We start from the raw sequence: 26,851 nt of genomic DNA, 5'->3' as shown, positions 1-26,851 counted from the left end.
GATTCCCAACAGCAAAGGTAAGCACCCCAGGATATTGAGCCACAGGGCAGTTTCACTGGGAGAAAGATGTGTCTGATCCTTTTGCCTCTGGAAATGAGCCAGCAGTCAGATTCATCTGGAAGTCACTCTTAAGTTCAATTGCCTTATGGATAGTTCAACATTATGGATAGTTCAAGCAGATTGAATTGTCTGGGCAGCTTCATGCCTGCTTGGGTAGGTGGGTTGTTAGAGGAAGTCTCAGTACAACACATTTATCATGAATGAGATTAAAATATTTGTCACACTAGTAAATTTGTAACACTGGAATAGATTTTCCTGAAGTCATATTCACTATTATTGTGAAAATCTATCTTTATATTTAAAAAAAATATCATGTCAATTACTATGAAAGTCTGGTGAGTTACTCTACATGTTTAAAACACTGGGCAACTAAAACCCTCCCTTATCCAGTAGTTATTTCATGTCAACCATGTGAAGTAAGGCTTATAGGTTTTTGGTGAATCTGTGACACATATGGAAACAAAAATTTACAAATAGTTTCTGGCTTTCCTTGTTGTAATTTTGGGCATCGAAATTATATGAGTTGGTTATAAAAATAAAAGTCATCCAGAAGATCAAGAATATGCTATTTCAATTTTTAAAGACTATTAGTTAAAATAAAACATTTAAAAATATTTTTGAGAAATCTGAGCTCATTGAAAATATGTTCCTAGCTTCCTGGGAGTTTGGGAACCCTGCCATAGTTTGTTTTTGTGGAAATGATTTCATTTGTCTCTCATAGGATTTGGAGATTCCAACGAAATGCCAGATTGACCTACTAATCTTGATTGGATGGTTATGCTAACAAATCTGTTCTAATAACCAGTTTTAAATCTATCTGACAGAGCTTTCTTCTTGCAGTATATATTTAACACTTAAAGATTAGGTAAATCTTTACACTGCTTTTGGATAGTTAGTAATCATTACCTGTTGAATATCATCATCATCATCATCATCATCGTCAGAAACAGAAAAATACTATTCTGAAAAAATATAAAATCTACTGAAAAATTAACACTAAGTAAAGAAAGAATTCTAGCAAGGTTTTAAAAATGGCAATCAAATCCTAAAATTTATGTAAGATACAAAGAGCCAAGAAGAGCCAAGACATTCTTTAAAAAGAATAACTCAACAAAAGAAACTACAGATATAAGACTTAGAACAAATTTACAGGAATTAAGACAGTATTATTGAAACAGGAATAGAGATTAGACCAATAGAAAAGTCATGTGGACATGGAATCTATGAAAAAGGAAGTGCTGTGGATTATTGATAAAAATACATTAAAAATTTACTCATGCTAGGTCATTTGGATAGCCATATATAAAAAACCAAATCTTCAAAACTATCTTCTACCATCTGTAAAAATAATTACAGAAGCTACCTTAAATATGAATGTTGAAAAGAATTCTTTTATCAGGAAAAATATCCAATAGAATAAAGACAGTCTCTTCAGCAAATGGTGCTGGGAAAACTGGATAGCGACATGCAGAAGAATGAACCTGGACCACTTTCTTACACCATACACAAATATAAACTCAAAACGTATGAAAGACCTAAATGTAAGACAGGAAGCCATCAAAATCCTGGAGGAGAAAGCAAGTAAAAACCTCTTTGACTTTGTCTGAAGGAACTTCTTACTCAAAACATCTCCAGAGGCAAGGGAAACAAAAGGAAAATGAACTATTGGGACCTCATCAAGATAAAAAGCTTCTGCATTGTGAAGGAAACAACAAAACTTAAAGGCAAACAATGGAATGGGAGAAGATATTTGCAAATGACATATAAGATAAAGAGCTAGTATCCAAAATCTATAAAAAACTTATCAAACTTAACACCCAGAAAACAAATAATCCAATGAAGAAATGGGCAAAAGATATGCATAGACACTTTTCTAAAGAAGACACCCAGATGCCTAACAGACACATGAAAAAATGTTCAACGTCATTTATCATTACAGAAATACAAATCAAAACTATGGTGAGATAATACCTCACACCAGTCAGAATGGCTAAAATTAACAATTCAGGCAACGACAGATGCTTGCAAAGATGTGAAGAAAGAGAATCTCTTTTGCATTGCTGATAAGAATGCAAACTGGTGCAGCCACTGTGGAAAACAGTATGGAGGTTCCTCAGAAAATCAAAAATAGAATTACCCTACAATCCAGCAATTGCACTACTAGGAATTTATCCAAAGGATACAGGTGTGCTGTTTCAAAGAGGCACATGCACCCCAGTGTTTGTAGCAGCGCTATGGACAATAGCCAAAGTATGGTAAGAGCCCATTGACAGATGAATGGATAAAGATGTGGTATATATATACAATGGAGTATTACTCAGCTATCAAAAAGAATGAAATCTTGCCATTTGCAACAACGTGGATGGAACTAGAGTGTATTATGCTGAGTGAAATTAGTCAGAGAAAGACAAATATCATATGACTTCACTCATATGTGGAATTTAAGACAAAGCAAATAAACAGAAGGGAAGGGAAGCAAAAATATAAAAACAAGGAGGGGGACAAAACATAAGAAACTCAAATATAGAGAACAAACTGAGGGTTGCTGGAGAGGTTGTGGGTAGAGGGATGGGCTAAATGAGCAAGGGAATTAAGGAGGAAACTTGTTGGGATAAGCACTGGGTGTTATATGTAGGGGATGAATCGTTGGATTCTACCCCTGAAATCATTATTGCACAATATGCTAACTTGTATGTAAATTTAAAAAAAAATTTAAAAAAGAAAGCTTTTGTAAGATAATTTATTTCTATAAGCTTGAGTTAAGGAAAGATTTCTCAAACAGATTACAAAAAGCACTAGCTCTAAAGGAAGAGATTGGTAAATTGGCAACATTCAAATTAAGAATTTCTGTTTATTAAAAGACATATTAAGAGAGTGAAGAGTAAAATACAGAGTGGGAACAGATGTATGCTACACATAAAACTGACAAAGGACTCACATCCAGAATATATAAAGAATCCCAACATATCAGTAAGAGAAAAGAATTCTAATAGAAAAATGGATAAAGACCTAAACAGGTAATTTATGAAAGAAGATACTCAAATGGTGTTCAGCTTCATTAATAATCATGTAAAAGCAAATTAAAATCACAGTGAGATAGTACCACATACCCTCCAGAATAGCTTAAATTCAAGACTGGCAATACCAAGTGTTGATGAGGAAGGAGAGCAATGGGACATTTATGGCTGGAAGGAGTATATTGTATTCAGCATTATACGCTATGTGTAAAAATTAGCATATCCTGGGACCCAGATATTTCACTCCTAGGGTAACAGAAATGCATGTACCTTAAGAGATATGTACAAGAATGTGCATAGCATCATTATTTATAATAGGAAAAAAATTAAACAAATCTGAATGAGACTTACGGTTTCCAACATAGAAGTTGTCACTCCCAACCTCACAAGAAGAAAAAAGCTAAAAAAGTAAACAACTTCTTTTTGAGATATAGTTGACCTATAACATTGTGTAGGTTTAAGGTGTATAATGTATTGTTTATAAATATATTTATTGCAATACTATTAACACTATAGCATTAGCTGACACATCTATCACACCATATAGTTATCATTTCTTTTTTGGGGTGAGAACATTTACAATCTTGTCTTTTAGCAACTTTGAAGTATATAATTTAGTATAGTATATACTAGTATATAATAGTATACTAGTAAGATTGGGCTAGTACTATACTAGTATAGTATAATAGTATAAAATTCTTGACTACAGTCAGCATATTGTGCACTAGATCTCCAGAACTTATTCATCTTCCAGTTGCAAGTTTGTACCCTTAAATGATATCTCCCCAATTCTCCCACCCCTGAGCACCTAGTAACCACATTTCTACTCTGTTTTTATGAGCTCAGCTTTTTAGATTCCACATATAAGTGATATCATAAAGTATTTGTCTTTCTCTGTTTGACTTATCTCACTTAGCCTAATGTCCTCAAGGTCCATCCATGTTGCTGCAAATGGCAGGACTTCCTTATTTCTCATGGTTGAATAATATTTCACTGTATACGTATGCCACATCTTCTTTATCCATTCATCTCTTGATGAATATTTAGGTTATTTCCATATCTTGGCAATTGTGAATAATGGTGCAATAGACATAGGAAGGCAGATATCTTTTTCATATTCTGTTTTCATTTCCTTTGTGCATATTGCCAGAAATGAGATTGCTGTATCATATGGCAGGTTCATTTTTAATTTTACGAGGAAATTCCAAACTGTTTTACACAGTGGCTGCATCATTTTACATTCCCACCAAGTGGACAAAGGTTCCCTTTTCTCACGTCCTCACCAATACTTGTTATCTCTCATCTTTTTGATGATAGTTATCCTAACAGATGTGAGGTGATACATCATTGTTCTTTTGATTTGCATTTCCTTGATAAAAAGTGATACTGAGCATTTTTCATGACTTGTTGGCAATTTGGATGTCTTCTTTGGAAAAATTCAGTTCCTCTGTCCATTTTTTAAACTGGATTTGTGTTTTATTGTTATTGAGTTGTATGAATTCTTTATATATTTTGGAAATGTTTTTTTAAGTTTTTATTTTAATTCCACTTAGTTAACATACAGTGTTATATTAGTTTCAAGTGTACAATATACTGATTCAACAATTCCATTCATTACCTAGTGCTCATCACGACAAGTGCACTCCTTATTCTCCATCACCAATTTAACCCATCTCTCCACCCCTACCCCTCTGGTAACCATCAGGTTGTTCTGTATAATTAAGAGTATGTTTCTTGGTTTGTCTCTTGCTCTCTTTTCTTCCCTTTGCTCTTTTGTGTTGTTTCTTAAATTCCACATGCAAGTGAAATCAGATGGTATTCGTTTTTCTCTGACTGGCTTATTTTGCTTGCATTATACTCTTTAGCTCCATCCGTGTTATTGCAAATGGCAAGATTTCATCCTTTTTTATGGCTGAATAATATTCCAATGTGTATATATACTACCTCTTCTTTATTCAGTCATCTATGGATGCACACTTGGGCTGCTTCCATATCTTGGCTATTGTAGATAGTGATACTGTAAACATAAAGGTGCATGTATCTTTTTTAATTAGTGTTTTTGTATTTTTGGGTAAATGCCCAGTAGTGCAATTGCTGGATCATAGGGTACTTCTATTTTTAACTTTTTGAGAAACCCTCATACTGTGTTCCAGAGTGGCTGCACCAGTTTGCATTTCCACAAACAGTGCATGAGTGTTCCTTTTCTCCACATCCTTGCCAACACCTGTTGTTTCTTGTGTTGTTGATTTTAGCCATTCTGACAGGTGTGAGGTGATATCTCATTGTAGTTATTTTTTTTAGCCTTTACTTACTTTTGAGAGAGAGAGAGAGAGAGACAGAGCATGAGCAGGGGAGGGGGAGAGAGAGAGAGAGGGAGATACAGAATCTGAAGCAGGCTCCAGGCTCTGAGCTGTCAGCACAGAGTCCAATGCGGGACTTGAACCCATGAACTGTGAGATCACGATCTGAACTGATGTTGGATGCTTAACTGACTGAGCCACCCAGGCGCCCCTCATTGTAGTTTTGGTTTTCATTTCCCTCATGGCAAGTGATGGTGAACATCTGTTCATGTGTCTGTTGTCCATCTATATGTCTTCTTTGAGAGAAATGTCTGTTTGTGGTCTTCTGCCCATTTTTAAATTGGATTACTTGTTTTTTGCATGTTGAGTTTTATATGTTCTTTACATATTGTGGATACTAACCCTGTGTTGGATATATCATTTTCAAATATCTTCTCCCATTCCATATGTTGCTTTTGGTTTTGTTGATTGTTTCCTTCACTTGCAGAAGATTTTATTTTGATATAGCAGGGTAGGTTAATATTTGCAAATCAATCTGATATATAACATCAATAAGAAAAAGGGTAAGAACCATTTGATCATTTCAATAGATGCAGAAAAAACACTTGACAAAGAACAAACATCCAGTCATGATAAAAATCCTCAACAAAGTGGGTTTAGAAGGAACATACCTCAAGATAATAAAGGCCATATATAAAAAACCCACAGCTAGCATCATCTTCATTGGGGAAAAGCTGGGAGCTTTTCCCCTAAGGTTGAGAATAAGACAAGCGTGTCCACTCTCACCACTTCTATTCAACATAGTACTGGAAGTCCTAGCCACAACAATCAGACAACAAAAAGAAATAAAAAGCATCCAAATTAGTAAGGAAGAAATAAAACTTTCACTATTTGCAGGTGACATGATACTCTATATAGAAAACCCTAAAGAGTCCACCAAAAATACTACTAGATCAATCAATTCAGTAAAATCACAGGATATAAAATCAATGTACAATAATCTGTTGCATTTCTATACATCAATAATGAAGCAGCAGAAAGAGAAATTAAGAAAACAATCCCATTTACAATTGCACCAAAACAGAAAGATACCTAGGAATAAACCTAACCAAAGAGGTAAAAGACCTTTACTCTGAAAACTACAAAACACTGATAAAAGAAATTGAAGATGACACAAAGAAATGGAAAGATATTGCATGCTCAATGATTGGAAGAACAAATCTTGTTAACATGTCTATACTACCCAAAGCAATGTACACATCTAATGCAATCCCTGTCAAAACACCAACAGCATTGTTCACAGAACTAGAGCACACAATTCTAAAATTTGTATGGAACCACTAAAGACTGCCAATAGCCAAAGCAATCTTGAAAAAAAAAAAAGAAAAAAAAAGCAAAGCTGGAGGCATACAATTCTGGACTTCAAGTTATATTGCAAAGCTGCAATAATCAAAACAGTATGGCATTGGTGTGAAATAGACACATAGATCAATGGAACAGAATAGAAAGCCATAGAAATAAATACACCCATATTTGTCAATTATATGGTCAATTAATCTTTGACAAAGTAGAAAAGAATGTCCAATGGGAAAATGACATCTCTTCAACAAATAATGTTGGGAACATACAAAAGAAAGAGACTAGACCACTTTTTTACACAAAAATAAATTAAAAATGGATTATAAAGATCTAAATGTGAGACTTGAAACCATAAAAATCTTAGAGAACACAAGCAGTAACCTCTTTGACATCAGCTGTAGTAACTTTTTTCGAGATATGTCTCCTGAGGCAAGGAAAACAAAGCAAAAATAAACTATTGGGACTACATCAAAACATTTTGGATATTCTTATCTGATATTTGGCTTGCAAATATTTCCTCTCATTCTGTAAGTTGCCTTTTCCATTTTGTTGATTGTTCTGCTATTTGGAAGTTTTATTGTTTGATCTTGTCCCATTTGTTTATTTTAGCTTTTGTTGCCTTGTGCTTTTGGTGTCATATTAAAAAATCATTGCCAAAATCAATGTCAAGGACCTTCTTCCTTAAATTTTATTCTAGAAGTTTCATGGTATCAGATCTTATGTTTAAGTTTTTAACCCATTTTAACTTAATTTTTGTGAGTGACTTAAAATAGGGGTCCAGTTTCACTTTTCCTGCATATGGTTATTCAGTTTTCCCAAAACCATTCATTGAAGAGACTATCCTTTCCCCATTGGTTGTTCTTGGCTGCCTGATCAAATAATAGTTGACCATATACACAGGGGTTTATTCCTGTGCCTTCAATTCTGTTCCATTGGTCTCTGTGTCTATTTTATGTTGGTGCCATACTGTTTTAATTACTGAAGATTTATAGTGTAGTTTGAAATCAGGAAGTGTGGTGTCTTTGGCTTTGTTCTTCTTTCGTAGGATTTCTTTGGCTATTGGGGTCTTTTGTAGTTCCATAAAATTTTAGAATTGTTTTTTATATTTCTGAGAAAAAATTGGAAGTTTACTAAGGATTGAAGTGGACCTATAGATGCCTTTGGGTAATATGGACATTCTAACCATACTAATTCTTCCAATCCATAAATGGAGGATATCTTTTCATTTACTTGCGTCTTCTTAAATTTATTTCATCTGTCTTGTAGTTTTCTTTTTACAGATCTTTCACTTCCTTTTTTATGTTTATTCCTAAGTACTTTATTGTTTTTGATGTTATTGTGAGTGAATAGGATAGCTTTCTTTCTTTTTCAAATATTTCATTGTTAGAAAAAAAATTAAACTAATTTCTGTATATTGATTTTATATCCTGCAACTTTACTGAATTTGTTGATTAATTCCAACAGCATCTTTAGGATTTTCTCTATATAAGATCATATCATATATAAATAGTGACAATTTTATTTCCTTCTTATTTGGATGTCTTTTATTTCTCTATTTTGCCTGATTGCTCTACTTAGGACTTCTAGAACTATGTTGAATAAGAATGGTCAGAGTGGACATCTGTTGCTTCTCAACCTCCTCAGGTGCTTCCCAGGTGTAATGTGAAACTAGTCCCTGTATGTCGATGGCAGGGAGAGACTAAAGGAAGAGATAGACCATTCTAAATTGATAGGTGGCAGGTTTAATAAGCAAGGGAACTTACATATTGGACTTGTCTTGGCTAACCTCAGGATGAGTAAGCCTTCACATTTGCCCACTAAATCTCAAAAGTTTATATAGAGGCCTTAAGTAGGTTTAGTCACATATACCAGTGTCAGTACCACATCCCATTCCTAAAGCTGTGTTCTTGTGGTAGTTTCTGGAAGGTGGGAAGGCAAGTGGAATGCACATTTCAAGAACAAAAGAGCCTTCTATTGCTTGGGTCCAGTTCATGGGTTAACCAGCAGTCATGTTCTCTTGGTGACCCCCCCTTCCCCAACACTCAACCCCTTGTGACTGGCTCTTAAAATCTTACATGGCCCACTCTTTCACAGTGTTCCCCAAGCCATCCTAAAGGGGTTTCGTTAGTGTGGAGGTGGCTCCTTTGGTTGCTATCTGGCTGCATTGGAGGCAGATGCCACAGCAACAGTACCAGCACATGCAAGAGAAAATACATACAAGACAATGATTCTCCAAATTAGTGACAACTTTTTCCACCAGGATCCTCATGATCTGAGCTACTGATTTATTGAGTCCTTAGGCTGGGGTCAGATCACTCAGAGCATTCTCTTGTATCTTCACATGACTTCCTAAAGATGACACATTAACAGACTCCTTCAGTTATGAACATCTGACATTCTGTTTGGGTCATGGCATAGGTGCCTTCTTGCAAGGTAGTAATAATGTCCAAGGCCATCCTATTTCAGAGGACAGCTTTTCTCACTAGAGACATTTCAGTGTTCAGTAAGGACAGGTTTTGCTGGCTATCACTTAAGACCTGCTGGGTAAATTGTTAAGGGTTTCCATGTGTGCTATAATATCCTCTAAGCTAACAGAGGGAACAAAGACAGCAGCCAAATGATCCTACGAGTGGAAAACAGAACATGCCCAGTCCCCTCTTTTTTCTTCAGTCTCTGTGGGGAGTGTTTTGGTTATTTTTTTGGATGTTTACATTTCAAAAACATGATAAGACTTACAACCTCAAGGGACAGAGAAAGAATGCAAATTTTCTCCTAGTTTTTTGGGTAATTGCTATTTAAAATTTTCCTTTGTATTAGGGGTTGGATGGCATGGGGCGATCCATCCATTTCCTCACCAATCACCATGACATCCTCTTTTTCACTTTCATCACTTTCCAAGGGATTCCACCTTTTAGTGTTCTAATCAGGCTTTGTCACAAGTGCTTAGACCTTAACCCAAGGCAGCTTGTGCCTTCCTGGCTTTTCAAAAGAACATGCTAAGGTGTCCAACTGATTATCCTGTCTTCCCACCTTATCTGCCAGCCTTGAAGCCAGCAGACAAGTGGACAACCACATGTCCTTATCTAATCTCATCTCCTCTTCTGGCCTTCTAACTCAAGCTTCAGTCTGAGTTGGGCATTGGTGTCCAGCTGAACTGTGCAAAGTAGAGGCCAGCGCACTGCAGCAAACATTTGTTTCTCTTTTCTGCCACAGTGCAGCTGTGTAAAAATTCCTCAAAGAAGTGCATTAAAGCAACCAGCATTTTGGGGGTATCCCCATACTCAGGTAGCAGTCCATAACCATCTGACATATGGGCCACCCCTCTCTATATAGAGGTTGGTGGCCAATTCAGGATTTTCCCTGCAGAGGCCTCATTCTCAAGGCCTATTTCTTTGGTCTCCTGCTAGTTCACCAGTTATTGGCTCACACCCTCAGAAGCTTCTCAGGTGTAATCTGAAAATGGCTCCCAAACACAGAGGGCAGAGAGACCAAAGAAAGAGGCAGACTACCCTGGATTGGTAGGTGGCAGGTTTAATAAATGAGGAAACTTAAATAAGAGGCTTGTCTTGGATGGCCTCAGTATGAGGCAATCTCTGCACCTGCTCACCAAGTCTTAAAAGTTTGGTACAGGGCACCTGGGTGGCTCAGTCAGTTAAGCATCTGACTTAGACTTGGGTCATGATCTCACGGTTTGTAGGTTCGAACCCCATGTTAGGTTCTGAGCTGAGCCTACTTCAGATTCTGTGTTTCCCTCTCTTTCACTGACCCTCCCCTGCTGGCACACTGTCTCTCTCTCTCTCTCTCTCAAAAATAAACATTAAAATTTTTTTTAAAAAGTTTAGTACAATTCACCAGTGAAGCTATCCAGTCCTAAGCTTTTCTGCATGGGGAGGTTTTGGATTACTTATTATATCTCTTTACTTGTTATTGGTCTGTTCAAATTTTCTATTTATTGCTGATTCAGTCTTGGTTTATGTTTTTAGTAATTTACCTATTTCCTCTCAGTTATCTGATTTGTTGGCATATAATTGTTTATAGCTGTCTCTTAAATTCTATGTATTTTCTGCATGTCTTATGCCACCACAATGCTGACATCACTCTCAACAACTTTTCTTCGGTTCATCAGAGAATGAGGTCACAGGGCAAACTGCTGCCCTTAACATTGGAGAGACAGGTGATTATGGAGAATCATAGCTTACCAGGATCAGAAGGCCAGGAGCAGAGGCTAAATACTAGAGCCAGTACCAGAGTAAGGAAGCTTAAATTTTAATTGGCAAATTGCTGGAGACTCAGTGTGCATAATAAACCTGAGAATTAAAAATTAAGAGGGGCCCAATCTTACTTAAGGGGCTTCACACTTTTGCAAGTCTACTCCCAGGAGCCCTACCCCTACCAGATGTTCAGGGTGAAAATCAGAGAAAACTCCCTCCTGTCTTCCATAGGGAAGGAGAGAAGTCACCATTTTGAAATATGCTCAGAGCATTCTGTTCTTCTTAACAAAGGCCTGCCCTCAAGGAATACTATTTTATTAAAGCCTGACCACCTTGGGATTTAGCAGAGTCTAACAGACCTGAGATGCGGGGAAAATACCCAGCTCCCACCCCCCACAGCTCCACTGTCTTACCTAAGGGCAGGGGAGTGTCAGTTGCTTGAGAAACTCTTTGTGAAGGTCATAGCCTAGGGCACACTTTCATTAAAAACTGAGGTCTAATAGAGTAGGTCTAAGAACATTTCCCCTCCCTCCACACCTCCTCACCATAGCAGCAAGGCTCCTGTACAATAACAGATTACACTGAAAGAACTACAAGACTCAGATCTTACTGAAGAAGTCTCTAGGACTTCTCTGAGACAACAAGGGAGAAACAAACCAAAGACACAGGGGAAAATTTAGCTTCTAACACTTAAAGCTGCCGCACAGAGTAAACACAGATAAACTCCTATGCATACAAACAAAACTTCACAGTAAAAGCATATTTATTTCAGTCTATTTACCTAGTACATGATGGTCATATTTCAACATAAAAAGACAAAGCATGCTAAAAAGGAAAAAAGACAGCTTGAAGAGACAGAATAAGCATCAGAACTGGACTCAGATATGACAGAAATCTTGGAATTATCAGACCAGGGATTTAAAACAGCTATGATTAATATGCTAAGTGCTCTAATGGAAAAAGTGGACAATATGCAAGAACAGATGGGTAATGTAAGCAGAATGATGGAAATTCTAAGAAAGAATTAAAAGGAAATGCTAGATTGAAAACCACTGTTAACAGAAGTGAAGAATGCCTTTGATGGGCTTATTAGTGGCCTGAATACACCAAGAAAAGAATCAACCAGTATGAAGATGTGTCAACAGAAACATTCCAAATTGAAAAGCAGAGTGAAAAAAAAAAAGAATGAAAGAAACAGAAGAAAATATCCAAGAACTGTGGGATGATTTTAAAAAGTATAACATATATAATGAGAATACCAAAAAAAAAAGAAGAAAGAAAGAAAAAAAAAGAGTAACAGAAATATTTGAAATAATAATGGTTGAATATTTTACAAAATTAATGATAAACATCAAACCACAGATCCAGGAAGCTCAACAAAAATACCAAAGGAAAATACCATAAAAAGAAAAAGATACTTAGGCATATTATATTCAACTGCAGAAAAAAGCAGGAAAGATAAAATCTTTAAAGAAGCCAGAGGGGGAAAAAACAACTTATCTATAGAGGGACAAGTTTAAAAATTACTTTAGACTTATCTTTAGAAACTATGTAAGAAACCAAAAACAGCAAAACAGTAAATACCTATGAACCTGGAATTTTGTATCTAGCAAAATTATCCTTCAGAAGTGAAGGAGAAATAGACTTTCTAGACAACAACAACAAAAAATGTGTCACTGCTAGATCTACCTGTCAAGAAATATGAAAGGAGGTTTTTAGAGAGAAAGAAAATTATATTCATCAGCAACTTGGATCTACATAAAGAAAGGAACAGTGTTAGAGAAGGAGTAAATGAAGTTTTTTGGTTCTCTCTACTGAGGCACCGTTGCCCAGCACCCAGACCCACATCCATGCTGAATAACACAGCACAAGGGATTGCTGTTTTTAAAAAGAGATAGGGGGTGCCTGAGTGGCTCGGTTGGTTAAGCATCTGACTCTTAATTTTGGCTCAGGTCAAGATCTCACGGTTCCTGAATTTGAGCTCCACGTTGGGCTTTGTGCTGACAGCATGGAGCCTGCTTGGGATTCTTTCTCCCCCTCTCTCGTTGCCCCTCCCCCCCCCTCAAAATGAATAAATAAACTTAGATAGATAGATAGATAGATAGAGCACCTGGGTGCCTCAGATGGTTAAGTGTCTGACTTTGGCTCAGGTCATGCATGACCTTGCAGTTTGTGAGTTTGAGCCCTGGTTGGGCTCTATGCTGACAGCTTGGAGTGTGCTGTCCAAAGCAGGATTTTGTGTTTCCCTCTCTCTCTGCCTCTCTCCCGCTCACACTCTGTCCTTTCTCTCTCAAAAATAAATAAACATTAAAAAAAATTAAAAAAAAGAAAAGAGAGGTAGACTTGCTTTTTCAATCCACAGCTGCCAGCTCTACATTTAAGGATATTGAAATGGACACAGCAAGACTCATGGACAGGAACATTTTCCTCCAAAGACTTCCAACAAACTGCAATTAGAAATGCATATATGATGCAAGGGATCTCCCTGTCAGCTCTATATTAATGTACTGACTCTGTACTGTGCAGTATTAATGTAGCTGTATATTAATGTTAATAATGTACTTATTGTATATTATGCTACAGAACATTTTCTTATAGCATTGTGATGCCAGTTAAATTGTGGTACTGTTTTGACACCAATTTTTCAGAGTTTTTTTAAGAAGAGAAATGGAATTATTTAAGTGCAGACATAATGAGCTTTTTAGAAAACAAGAATGGTTAGCTTTGCAAACTGGAAATGAAGAGAATCCTACAGGTTTTAATTTCTAATAAGGTAAATATTGATTGTTATCACCCACAAAAACAAAAAACCACTGGGGTCCCTTCCTCCCCCTCCCCCTGTGTTTTTTAAAGAGTACAGGGTTCTTGAAACCAAAAAGTGAGAAAACCACTGTGGACTATCCCCAGCCGTGATTGGTCCATTCTGGCTATGACCTCATAAGAAACAATTGTTAGGGAATTCCAAGCAGCTGTAGAAGTCCCTGGAGGACCTAGGTCTTTTGTCCTTTTAACCTACAATGCTCATTTTGGTGACCAGAGGGATCTGGACCACAGTTAGCATTATCTATTTGTCCATTTTATTTTTCTCTACTCATTTTTTTCTTTTCCTCAGTTTGTCTTATTCTTTAATTTTTTATTTTCATTTTTTCTTTACTTTCTTTTTCTTTTTAATTCTATTTTTTCTTTATTTTTGGGTTTTTCAGGGATTTTTTATTATTTAATTTTTGTGTTTCTCATTTTTCTTTATTTTTCCCATCTCATTTTTCCATTTCTTTCTTTATTGTTGTTTTAATTTTTTATATAGTTGGTTAGTATTTTGGGAATGCTATGTAGTTAGTATATAAGTATTTTTAGTATCGTTTAGTATTCTCAGTGTAGTTAGCAGGTCACCATGCTGCAGGGCATTCTGGCCACCTCTGCTGACCAGGAAACCCGTATTGACAATTACCAGCTCCTCTAGACCATCAGCCAGGGGAGCTTCAGGTGAGGTTGATCTGGAACATCCTGACTGGGACAGGTGTCCATGAAGTTCATTAATAAGATCAGCAGAGCTTCTCCAGCCTCCAAAGACTTTGCCTTGAAGTCCAGAGCATAATGACCTTGAATCATCCCAATATTGTGAATCTATTTGAGGTGATTGAGACCCAGGAAACACTACCTGGCCATGGAATATGCTAGTGAAGGAGAGATGGTTGATTGCCCACCACACCACAGCCTCATGAAAGAGAAAGGCTCATAGCCAATTCTTCCAGATGGTGTCCACTGTGCAGTGCTGCCACCTGGAGGGCATGTTCACAGGAATCTAAAGCCAAAGAGTCTGCTTTTGGATGCTGACCTTAATGTCAAGGTTTTGGACTTTGGCTTTGGCAACAAGTTCACCTGTGGTATCAAGCAAGATACCTTCTGTGGCACTTCCTCTTATGCTTCCCCAAAGCTCTTTTGATGGCCCCACAGTGGGTGTGTGGAGAGGTGTCATCTTCGATACAATGGTCACAGAACTTCAGAGTGCTGCGGCAATGGATACTGAGATAAATACTCCATGTTCCCTTTTACATTATCTCTGGAGTGTGAAAAACCTGCTTAAGAAATTCTATCTTCAACCCCAGTGACAGTGGTGTTTTAGAGGAAATCATGAGGGAACTATGGATAAACGTTGGTAATGAGTAGTGATTGAGCCATTCTCTGACTACAAGGATGCCCAGCAGACTGATTTGATGCTGTCATGGACTACAAATAGGCACAAATCCAGGACTCACTGATGGGCCACAAGTATGAGGAAGCAAAGGCTACCTATCAGCTCCTGGGCTACAAGACACCCCAGCCCGAGAACTATACCATTTCCATGAAGCCCCTGCTTCAGATGATCCCACCAACAGCTGGGTCCCTCCCTGTCCCATGAGATAGAGCCTAGAGTTTCTGTCACCTCAAAGCAGTGGAGTTTCAGGAACCTGCCATTCCCACTTTCACTTCATTCTCTAACACAGAAGTAAGTGCCATGAGGACCAGGAGTGAGTGTGAAAGGCCAAAAGAACAGCCCAAGCACCTGCCAGTCCCCTACCTGGACTGGAGACCACCACCTGCTGCACAGCCCCCCAGGGTGGCCCTGTAGCCTTGCCCTCTACCCACAACACCAGTGGTAGAGCCCCAGAAAGAACCTACTGCCTCCATGGTGTACCTCAAAAAAATTCTCTCCACACTGAGCAGCTTGGTCAGGAGCAGAAGAATTTGCCTGAAGGTGTGATCCCAGCCTCCCCCTCTGGTAACAGCCAGGGCCAGCAGGGGCCACTGGGAATTTCCTCACCTTCACAGACAGACACTTGTGTTTCAGGTCAGCCAGAAGGACCCAGTATGCAGCTCAAAACAGAGTGGAGCCTATCAAACTTCACATGGTGGAGAGGAGATGATAAAAAATGTCAGGTCAGGCTAAGCTCCCTGCACTTTATATGGAACACAAAGATCCTGAGCGCCAGGGAGCCCAAACATGGTGCAGGACATGATCAGGTTCTGGACACAAACAGCTGCGGGCAGGAGCAGTGCAACAGGTACATGCTCCAGTGTGGAGGGTCAGGATGAGGGTGATCTGAGCTAAGGATTTAAGGACAGGTTCACCAGATGCGGTAGTCTTACCTATTATATTTTCAGGTATAGGCATGGAATGAGAATACAATGACCACAAACAAATATAAGGATTTATAGTCTATTGAGGCAGACATACATTCATCAAATAATCACATAAATACATATAAATTTACATGGGAAGGTACCTAAATGTCCTAAAAGAAAATGGTGAAGTGGGGCGCCTGGGTGGCTTGGTCGGTTAAGCGTCCGACTTCGGCTCAGGTCATGATTTCACGGTCCGTGAGTTCGAGCCCTGCGTCGGGCTCTGTGCTGACAGCTCAGAGCCTGGAGCCTGTTTCAGATTCTGCGTCTCCCTCTCTCTCTGCCCCTCCCCCGTTCATGCTCTCTCTCTGTCTCAAAAATAAATAAACGTTAAAAAAGAAAATGGTGAAGTAAGTTATAACCAGTTTTTTGAATTTAATATTATGTAGTCATTGAGATTTATAATTAAAGAATTGTGAAATGATTGCAATAACATTTGCTTAAAAAGTGCTTAAAAAGTGGTATATAATCCCTGTTTTTATAAAACCAATGGATGTTTCCCAGTACATAGGAAAGTAGATTATCTAGCACATTGAACAATGGTTATTCCTGGTGATGAGATTGTGAAGCATGGAGCATGTTCTTATTAAAGAGCACTGTTACTGCCAGGAAGTGAGTAGATTTGTTTTTCCATTGTTGAATTTATTAGATACTTTACATGCTTTAAATGAAGAACTAAACTTTTAATGTGTTCTTCCTGTTTTAGTTGTCTTGGTTTGGTTTTGATGGCGAGGGGGGGAAGTTAGCTAAATGTCACTAAGGACTCCTGCTGAGTGGGGCAAGAATGGTTTTGGTGGAAGCGGCCCCTGGAGGTGTGAGGTCCAGGCACCAAGTCTTTCTCAGTGCTGCCCCCGCAGGGCTCACCTTCCAGGGTCTGCCGTGGGTCTTACTTTGCTTTGAGCTTTGTCTCTATTGCAAGATAAAAACTTGCTTCCAGAGGGAAAGCTCCAGAAATGCTTCTGAGGATGATGATAGGAGTTTGATTTCCAAGTAAGTATTCCTGGGCATTTGATTAAATTCCTTTGTTATTAATTAGTATTTGAGTTGTCCTGGATTAGTTCCATCATTCACAGGGATAGTTCCCATCTTCTACCAGCCCCACCAAACACGATTGTTTTGTTTGAGAATTTTCCCCTTGGAAGTCAGCGGTGTGTTACTACTTTTATCAGCTTTGGAAAACAAAAATACTCTTTCCAAATTTTTCATTTTTTTTCTTTTGGAGTTTTTTAAACAGTTTAAACAGGCATTTTCAAGATGAAAATAAAAAGTATGTATTATGGAGGAACTGATAGTAGGGGCAGAATAGGGCATATAATTTGTTATAAGGTGTGAAAATTCTAGTTGTTCCTCTGATCTGTAATATCCCCCCCACCCACAAGAAAGTTTTTCTTTATGGTCTATAGCTGATTTTAATCACCCAGTGGGTCATTTAAAGTGACATAATTCTGATGGACAGGATAATATTGCAGACAGCCTGTCTTTCACGCCACCTAGGATCACCCTGCTTTGCACAATAGATACCAAGCGTTGCATTATGAAGACAGGGTTATTTTCCCATTATGATTTGAGATGCTGGAAAGACCTCCTGCTGCTTCACTTATATACCAAGTTACACAAGAAGTGAGTTAGGTTTTTAAGTCATCATGAGTCTCTGTTGAAATACGAACATCTAGGATGGAGAGCAGCGGTCATCCAGAGTTTTGCTGGGATTTCCTGCCAGTCACCTGGAGGACATAGCAGAATGACCAGGCTGGGGAAGGGCTCGTTACTGCTGGGCCTTAGGGAGGAGCAGGCAAGAAGCTCCTCATGGAGGACTTTGCACGGCTGACCCTGGTTCTGCAGTTACGGCAGCTCCTATTGTACCGGGCTGTGAAATTATTCAGAAAAAAGTGGGGATGATGCACATACATTTTACCTGCTTGAAACTAATAGGCAACTTCCTTCTGGGATTTGCTCTCTATGCCAATAATTTATAATCTGTTCTACTTTCTCTTCCCTTACCTGCCAATCACTGCTCTTTTTAGTGGTAACCTTGGGGAAGAGACTAGGATTTTCTACCAAGGTGTGTGTTACAGCTCCCTCCACCGTTGTATGAACACGCGGGCCCTCTCACCTCTCAGACATCATCCCTTCCCGTTCTTAGTTCTTGGGCTGCTACTCGCACGTTTTGTGAACATACTGGTGAAGGAGCAGTTGAGCCATTTTGGTGGAGCGAATTTCCATTGACCAGCGTATGAGGAGGGCACGCACAGGGACCCCAAACATAGGTATATGATACACTGCGTGCAAACAGTGCTAGAGGAAACCTAGCTGTTTCTCTAACAAGTCAGCGTGACGAATGATGGAATTTACCTTTCCTCTGTCTCTCTGGGCTTGGCTCGCGGCTCCCAGGGTGCAGTCTTGCTTCTCGGAGGACGGGTGCTAAGGTTGCCGCGTGCAGTTGATGAGAAGTCAGATTGACTTTCCACCGAGAATGGACCACAGATTTTCTGTGTCACTTCCCTGCCTCCTCAGACTGTCATGTGGAGACACATGCCATTCTGCTGCAGGAAGGCGTTTGTTAGCAAGCCCCGGGAAATATCTGGTTCCTTGTACCTCCCATGCACCTCGCAGGTGCAGATCCCCAGAAATCTGAGCATTGTTCATCTATGACTTTCACCTTCCATAATATTCCATTTCAGTTTGGTTAGTCATTTAGGTTGAAAAAAAGAGTGTTTCTGTGTTGCTTGGCTTACTCCATAGATATATCAATTATCCTGAATGTCTCAATCCCTTGTAAATTGGAGATCTGGTGGATGTTTGAAAATCTGGTGTTTTTTGGTTTTTTGTTTTGTTTTGTTTTTTTGCTCAGTAGAAATGGAGGGGAATTGCTGATGTAGTGTGTACCAGAGCACTGGAAACAAATCTATTTTCAGTTTGAATATCGCAGTTAAAAAAATTGCCAGAATGGTACATTATTTTCTCCTCCCTGATGCACATAACAAGTGTGCACATAACAACTGTGCACATAACAAGTGTGCTGAGTACTGCCCTCTCCGCCATCCAGTGGCGTCAGGGACTGGCATGATCCCACCTGCTTTGTCTGCCTCCCTGAGTAAGGGCCGATTTCATCTGTGTCCAGCCTCCTCCAAGCATTAGGAGTACAAAGGATCACTCACTTGCTGAAAAGCAGGGGCCACAAGCATTTCTGGTGGTTAATTGTAGGGTGTGTTATCTTCTACAGCTAAAGCAAGTTTCTTAGAAAACAAGTATCAGTTGGAACTATTTTGTGTACACTTTTAGACTACTCATGAAAAAACATGTCCACTTATTCAAGCAGGTGCTGTGATTAATGTGTTGTGATGAAAATATTTTTAATTTTTATTAAAATTTTTATTTTTAATGTTTTATTTACTTTTGAGAGAGGGAGACAGAGTATGAGCAGGGAAGGGGTTAGAGAGAGAGGGGGAGACACAAAATCTGAAGCAGGCTCAAGGCTGTTAGCACAGAGCCTGACCTGGGGCTTAAATCCACCAACCGCGACCTGAGCTAAAATAGGATGCTTAACTGACTGAGCCACCTAGGCACCCCAAAAATGTTTAAATGATTAATTATTAAACACCGTAGGCAAGGGTGAAAGACACACACCAAATATTTCCAACATTTGCAGTATATATCATGGATAAGTCAGTAAGAAAACAATCAAAGTGTGCCTGGGTGACTCAGTTGGTTGAATGCCTGACTCTTGATTTCCGATCAAGTCACGATCTCACAGTTCACGGGTTTGAGCCCTGTGTTGGGGCTCTGTGCTGACAATGCAGAGCCTGCTTGGGATTCTCTCTCTCCTTCTGTCTCCACCCCTCCCCTGCTCTCTCTCTCAAAATAAACAAACAAACAAACTTAAAAACCACAATCAATAAATAACCTACTACTAAAATGTCAAGAATAGGGAGTTAAGGAAAAGAAATATAAAAATCTAATAAAAATACGAAGATTTTAGACATCATTAATAATCAAATAAATGAATATAAAAGCATATATTTTTTTTAATTCTCAAATTAGTTAGCATACAGTGTAGTCTTGGCTTCAGGAGTAGAATCCAGTGACTCATTACTTACATATGACACCCAGTGCTCATCTGAACAAGTATCCTCCTTAATACCCATCACCCATTTTCCCCACCCCCATCAACCCTCAGTTTGTTCTTTGTATTTAATAGTCTTTTATGTTTGTCTCCCTCTCTCTTTTTATCTTATTTTTCCTTCCCTTCCCCTATGATCATCTGTTAAGTTTCTCAAATTCCACAGATGAATGAAATCATGTGATATTTGTCTTTGTCTGACTGACTTATTTCACTTAGCATAATGCCCTCCAGTTCCATCCACACTGTTGCAAAGGGCAAGATTTCATTCTTTTTCATCCCTGAGTGGTATTCCATTGTATATATATATACACCACATCTTCATCAGTTGATGGACATTTGGTCTCTTTCCAAAATTTGGCTATTGTCGATAGTGCTTAAAAGTATAAATGCTTAAGCATCAGAATGGCAGAAATGAAAAAACTCACAATACTCAATGTCAGAGAAGACCTGCAAATGTGTCTTCCAACTTACTACTTGTAGGAGCATTCACAGGTACTGTGTTTTTATTCCTGTCTGCCAATACATTACACAATTTAGAAGATGCACACACGTCTTTTGACATGGAGGCTACCTTCATCCAGGATTGTTCAGTACAGCAATTTTTATTTCATGTGACCATCAGTGGAGAGCTTACCCTGTCCTCCTGTTCTGCCCTCAGGACTCATGCTTGGTCCCAGTGCAAGCCCACGTTACTGTGCTGGTCACTGAAAGGACATCTCTTTTGCTCTGGGCAGAATGATCACAGATTCTAGAGCAGGGACCCTGACATGGTGTCAGAAGGAACATTTTTCATTTCCCTCAATCGTTAGCATTTGGCACAGGACCATCCTGGTGAGTCTTCAGAGGAAGCCTTGCCCACATGGCTGCTGTCCCCAGGGCTCCAATGGCTGCTTTGAGATCCTCCTGGAGGTCCTTAATAAGGACAGGTCAGGTTTCTCCCACCCTAACTGGCACCAGCAAGGACTAAAGATTGGCTGGGCCTGGGGCTGCTGAGCAAATAGCAAGGTTCCTCCTTTTTCTCACTCCTTTTCTGCCACTTTTGTTAAGGCCATGTGTTCCGGGGGCAAAGGCCCTGTTACTCTTCTCTCTAAACAAACTTGGGCCCAGAGCATATCAGCCATACGGGAGACCTCAAGTGAGCCACACGGCACAGTGTTTGCTCTGAGCATCACTGCATCTCCACCTGCAAGTGCCATCGGATGCTCAGAGTTGGGGAGCATGCAGTTGGGGTGTGGACTGTTCTTTCCCAAGAGGCAGCATTTTGAATTAGAGACCTATTTACATATACTTTGCATTAATTTACATACCAACCACTGATAACTAGCTCTAAATATTCTATGGATTCAACTAGTTAGTGCACCTGACCACTGTGGTAGCCAGACCTGGTGTTCAGGGCATTACACACACGAAATACTGACAAGACTGTGAAAACAGAGTCATGAGAATGATAAATCAGCCCAGGCCCCTCACAGATGCACCTGCTCCTTAGCCTGCTTCCTTATGCTGGGGTGATAGCACATTTAACACTCTCGAGGGAGATCATGGCTTTCTAGTGCTCAGCTGAGTTAACCCCCACCGTGGAAAAACAAGGAAGGAAAAAAATCTAACGTGTTTTTTTCACTATCTTTCACTTAAATTTATTTGCAATATTTCATTTAAATTGGCACTAATGGTGCCAGTTATCATTCAACAGTTTTTCTGTTATTCGATATGAAATCTCCATAGTTTGTGAAGCTGGTTGGTAAAGAGACGAACACAGGAAAGTTCACATGGACGGTGTGGATCGCCCGTAAGGTTTGCAGTGTGCAGTCTGCGTCCCTGCATGCAGTTCAGCTCTGAGTGACCTTTCCTCCTTCCTTACCTTTCATCCTGGTGTCAGCCTACAGTCTGCCTCACTTGAGAATAGAAAGTTGGGGGGATGGGCAGGGGACAACTACACCTGCACTGCCCCTTGCCATGTGTTGGTTCCCACTTCATGGGTTCCCCTAGGCATTGACATTATCCTTTATTGAAATAACGCACTGACTACTTGTTTGTTGAGCTGACTTTTAATAGTATTTTTGAAAATTTTACCCCCTTCAGAAATCAGACAGGTAATAGGAGGGATCTGTTCTTAAACAGTGACAGAGTCCTTAAATTCATGCTACTCTTTGCAGATCACCTTAAAAATACCAAACTTAATAGATCTTGAAATACGTAAATGTATACTTTTAATTTTTGTTTCTGTTAAATCAGACATCCATTTATACTAGTATTCCAAGATAGGCCAGAATTAATAAGTGCCCATTCTCTCCTTCCCAAATTGTAGGAGGATAAGTTGGCAATAGTCTACCTATTAGCTTTTTCTATAAGGATATAGAAAAAAAATTTTTTTAGAAAAACTTCTGCAGACTGTCTCTCTCACCATCTCCCACCCCAATTCAGTATGGGCAGAGTTATTTAAGAATGACATTCAGGGAAGGGCACCTGGGTGGCTCAGTCAGGTAAGTGACCGACTCTTGGTTTCGGCTCAGGTCATGATTTCATGATTTTGTGAGTTCAAGCCCCAAATCGGGCTCTGCATTGGCAGTGTGGAGCCTGCTTGGAATTCTCTCTCTCCCTCTGTTTGCCCCTCCCCAACTTGTGCTGTCTCTGTCTTTGAAAATAAATAAAAAATAAAACTTTAAGAAAAGAAGAATGACATTATAAGGAATAAAGGTGTGGTCTCAAAGAGCAGTATTGCCACCTTATGAGTTTCAAGCATGAATGATATAGAGGAAACTTTTTCTTTTCTTTAACATCAAGGAACATGTATTATCTTCTTCACTGGCAATGTCATACCATGAAAGATTAACAGCTTGAGACAGGAGATCCAGGTTCTGGCTGTGCTCTATCCCAAAAGCTCCCATATGATAATGGGAAACTTCTGCCTGTCTCCTAAGCTCCATTCTGCTCATCATTCTGCTCCATCACACCTCTGAAAGATACTCAGTTTACATCTTTTTATTAGTGTTAATTTGTAGTTTTTAACCGTAACTGGTGGGGGTGTATTTATGATGCCCTGATGTCTTGTATTTTATCCCCATGGGCCCTGTGGGCCCCATATATATGACATATGAGTTAGGATTCCTTCTGTAGTAAGAACAACTTCTGAATCATTCTCCTGGTGAATATCCACTGCAGCTCCATGGCCTAGAACTTTGCTCTGTGGATCTATCAACAATGGGAAGGCTGACTTACTGCAGATGGACTGTTTTATGCTAAATAGCTCTTCTTTTCCCACTGCTGTTCCCAGACATTATCTTACAAACCTTTACCAGTCAATCTTTGCCATGGAGGGCAGCCATAGGGAAATCCACCCCTGTTGATCTTGAACAGAGGAAGTGCCCCAGCTGAGAAGGTAGCAAGAGGGAAAGTCTCTAGTCCTGCCATCAGGGCTGTGAAGTCAGAATATAACTTTCCAAATGATCCTGTTCTGTGTGGTGGATACAGTCAGGGATATTAAGTGCTGCATTTTAGTTACCCTGTGGCCTTACCTGCTTATGTAGCTTGCACTCTGTTGAACATTGTTTCTACCAAACAACTCAGAAACAAGTTGATAGAAGGTAATTCTTTTGTAATTTGGGGAAGATTGCTGGCGTAATATTTTAGAAGTACTTTGCACACAGATTTTTTTAAATAAGTCAATTTCTCTCAACATTACAGTAATGTTTTAAAATGTGAGTAAAATTAGAATGAACTCATCGGTATCTCTAAATTTGCCATGCTTATTGCCCTGCCCTGGTGGAAGTTCCATTGTGCTCTGCACCATATTTTTTTGTGTGTGTGCCAAATTTTATTCACCCATTAAGATTTCACTTTCTTCCTTCTATGATTTCCTCTTCTTTGAATGTCTGGGACCTCCCTGGTTAGGCAGTGCTTTGCTCTGCCTTTTTTTTTTTTTAATATCCTGAAACAGGTTTTAAGTCCCATGAAGGCAAGAGTGTATATTATGCTGTTTCTGCATTGGCAGAATCATTTGGCTTAGGATTATGAGTCTAGATAAGAAGATGTGTTTCTTAAGCTGGGTTATAGGCACATAGTGATAAATGGGTCACATGGTAATAAATGGGTCAATTCCCCAGAAGATATATAATCTTAAATGTATATGCACTAATAACAAAGCATCAAAATATGTAATGCAAAAAGTGTTAGAATTGCATGGGGAAATAAATTAATCCACTATCATGGTTGGAGTTCAACATTCCTTGATCAGTAATTGGCATTCAGAAGAAAGAATATTGTAAGGACATAACTTGTTAGTTGTACTGAATAGCAGCATCAGTCAACTGGATCTTATTGAAATTACAGAATAGTTTATCTAGCAACAGCAGAGCACCCATTCTTAAACTCACACAGAAGATTCAGCAAGATTCTGGACCATAAAACACATCTTAATTTAAAAGAATAGAAATCAGGGCACCTGGATGGCTCAGTTGGTTAGGTGTCAGACTCTTGATTTTAGCTCAGGTCATGATCTCGCAGTTCGTGAGTTTGAGCCCTGCATCCGGTTCCACACTGTCAGCGTGGAGCCTGTTTGGGATTCTCTCTCTCCCTCTCTGACCCTCCACCACCTCAAAATAAATAAACCTAAAAAAAATAGAAATCACACAATGTTTTCTCTAGACACAATGGAGTTAAAGTAGAAAGAAAAACAGAAAGATTGCTGGAAAAATCTCAAAATATGGAGATTGAACAACACATGAAGAAGTCTCAAGAGAAGTTAAACATATTTTTAACTAAATAAAAATGAAATACAATGTCTTAGAATTTGTGGGATGCAGTAAAAATGGTGTTTAGAGGGCAACTCATAGCACCCAATGCATATATTAGAATAGAAGATGTACAATCAATAATCTGAGCTCCCACCTTAGGAAACCAGAAAAAGAGAAAATTAAATCCAAAACAAGCATAAGAAAAATAGTACAAATTAGAGCAGAAATCAATAAAATTAGAAGCAAAATCAATAGAGGAAATCAACCAAACCAAATCTAGTTCTTTGAAAACAAACTGAGAAACATCTAGCCAGGCTAAGAAAAAAAAAAGACATAAATACTAATGTCAAAAATAAAAGAGGACCCAATTACTGATTCCATGGACATTAAAAGGATAATAATAAAGTTGAAACAGTATTAAAGCAAAAAAAATTAGAGGTTTAATACCACATTATTTCAAGGCTTACTATAAATCTACAGTAATAAAGACTGTGATATTAATAAAGAAAAAGATCAACTGGGCACAATAGACAGCCAAGAAAGAAGCACACCTAAGTATAGTCAACTGATCTTTCACAAAGGAGCAGAGGCAATATAAAGGAGCAAACAGTTTTTTCAACAAATAATGTTTGAACAACAGGACATTCACATGCAAATAAATGAATCTAGACACAGACTTTACATCCTTCCTAAAAACTGATTCAAAATGTATTATAGACCTAAATAAAATGCAAAACTATAAAACTCTTACATAACAGAGAAGAAAACCCAGATGATCTCAGATATGGTGATGACTTTTTAGGAACATCAAAGGCATGATCTATGAAAGAAATAATTTGGTAACCTGAACTTTATTAAAATTAAAACCTTCTGTTCTACAAAAGGCAATGTCAAGAGAATGAAAAGACAAGCCACAGACTGGGAGGTTATTTGCAAATGACACATCTAATAAGGACTGTTATCCAAAATATATACTCTTAAAATTCAACAATAAGAAAAAAAAGACCATTTTTTTAAAAACAGCCCAATTTTTAAAAATAGGCCAAGGGCCTTAACAGACACCTCACGAAAGGAGTTTAAAGATGGCAAATAAGCATGTGAAAAAATGTTCCACATTATATGTCATCAGAGAAATGCAAATTAAAAATGAGATACTGCTACACACTTATTAGAATGGCCAAAATCCATAACACTAACAACACCAAATGCTGGTGAGGATGTGGAGCAACAGAGACTCTTAATCGTTGCTGATGAGAATGCAATGTGTTGCCAGTTTGCAAGGCAGCCTGGTGGTTTCTAAGAAAACTAAAGATACTACTATCATTTGATCTAACAATCCTTGGTGTTTACTGAAGGGAGTTGAAAACATGCCAAAACAACAACCTGTACATGGACATTTATAGCAGCTTCATTCCTGATTGCCAGAACTTGGGAGCAACAAAGATGTCCTTCAATAGGTAAATAAATAAATAAAAATGGAGACAATGGGAATATTATTTGGTGTTAAAAAGAAATAAGCTATCAAACCATGGAAAGACATGGAGGAAATTTAAATGCATATTACCAGGTGATATAATAAGCCAATCTGAAAATGCTACATATTATATGATTCCAAGTATATGACATTCTGTAAAAGCTAAAGCTATGGAGACAATAAAAACATCAGTGATTTCCAGGGTTGGATACTTGTGGCAAGGGATGACTAAGCACTGCAGAGAGGATTTTTGGGGCAATGAATATACTGTATGATATAATGATGGATACATGCCATCATACATTTGTCCAAACCTATAGAATATACAATACCAAGTGTGAATCCTAGTGCAAACTATGAATTTTGAGTGATCATGATGTATTAAGGTAGGCTCATTGATTATAACAAATGTAC

This window comes from Lynx rufus, unplaced genomic scaffold (assembly GCF_022079265.1).
Source record: "Lynx rufus isolate CCGP_SWC_20201006 ecotype Redwood Valley unplaced genomic scaffold, mLynRuf1.p SCAF_6, whole genome shotgun sequence".
Taxonomy (NCBI): Eukaryota; Metazoa; Chordata; class Mammalia; order Carnivora; family Felidae; genus Lynx; species Lynx rufus.
This window is presented reverse-complemented; position numbering follows the sequence as displayed.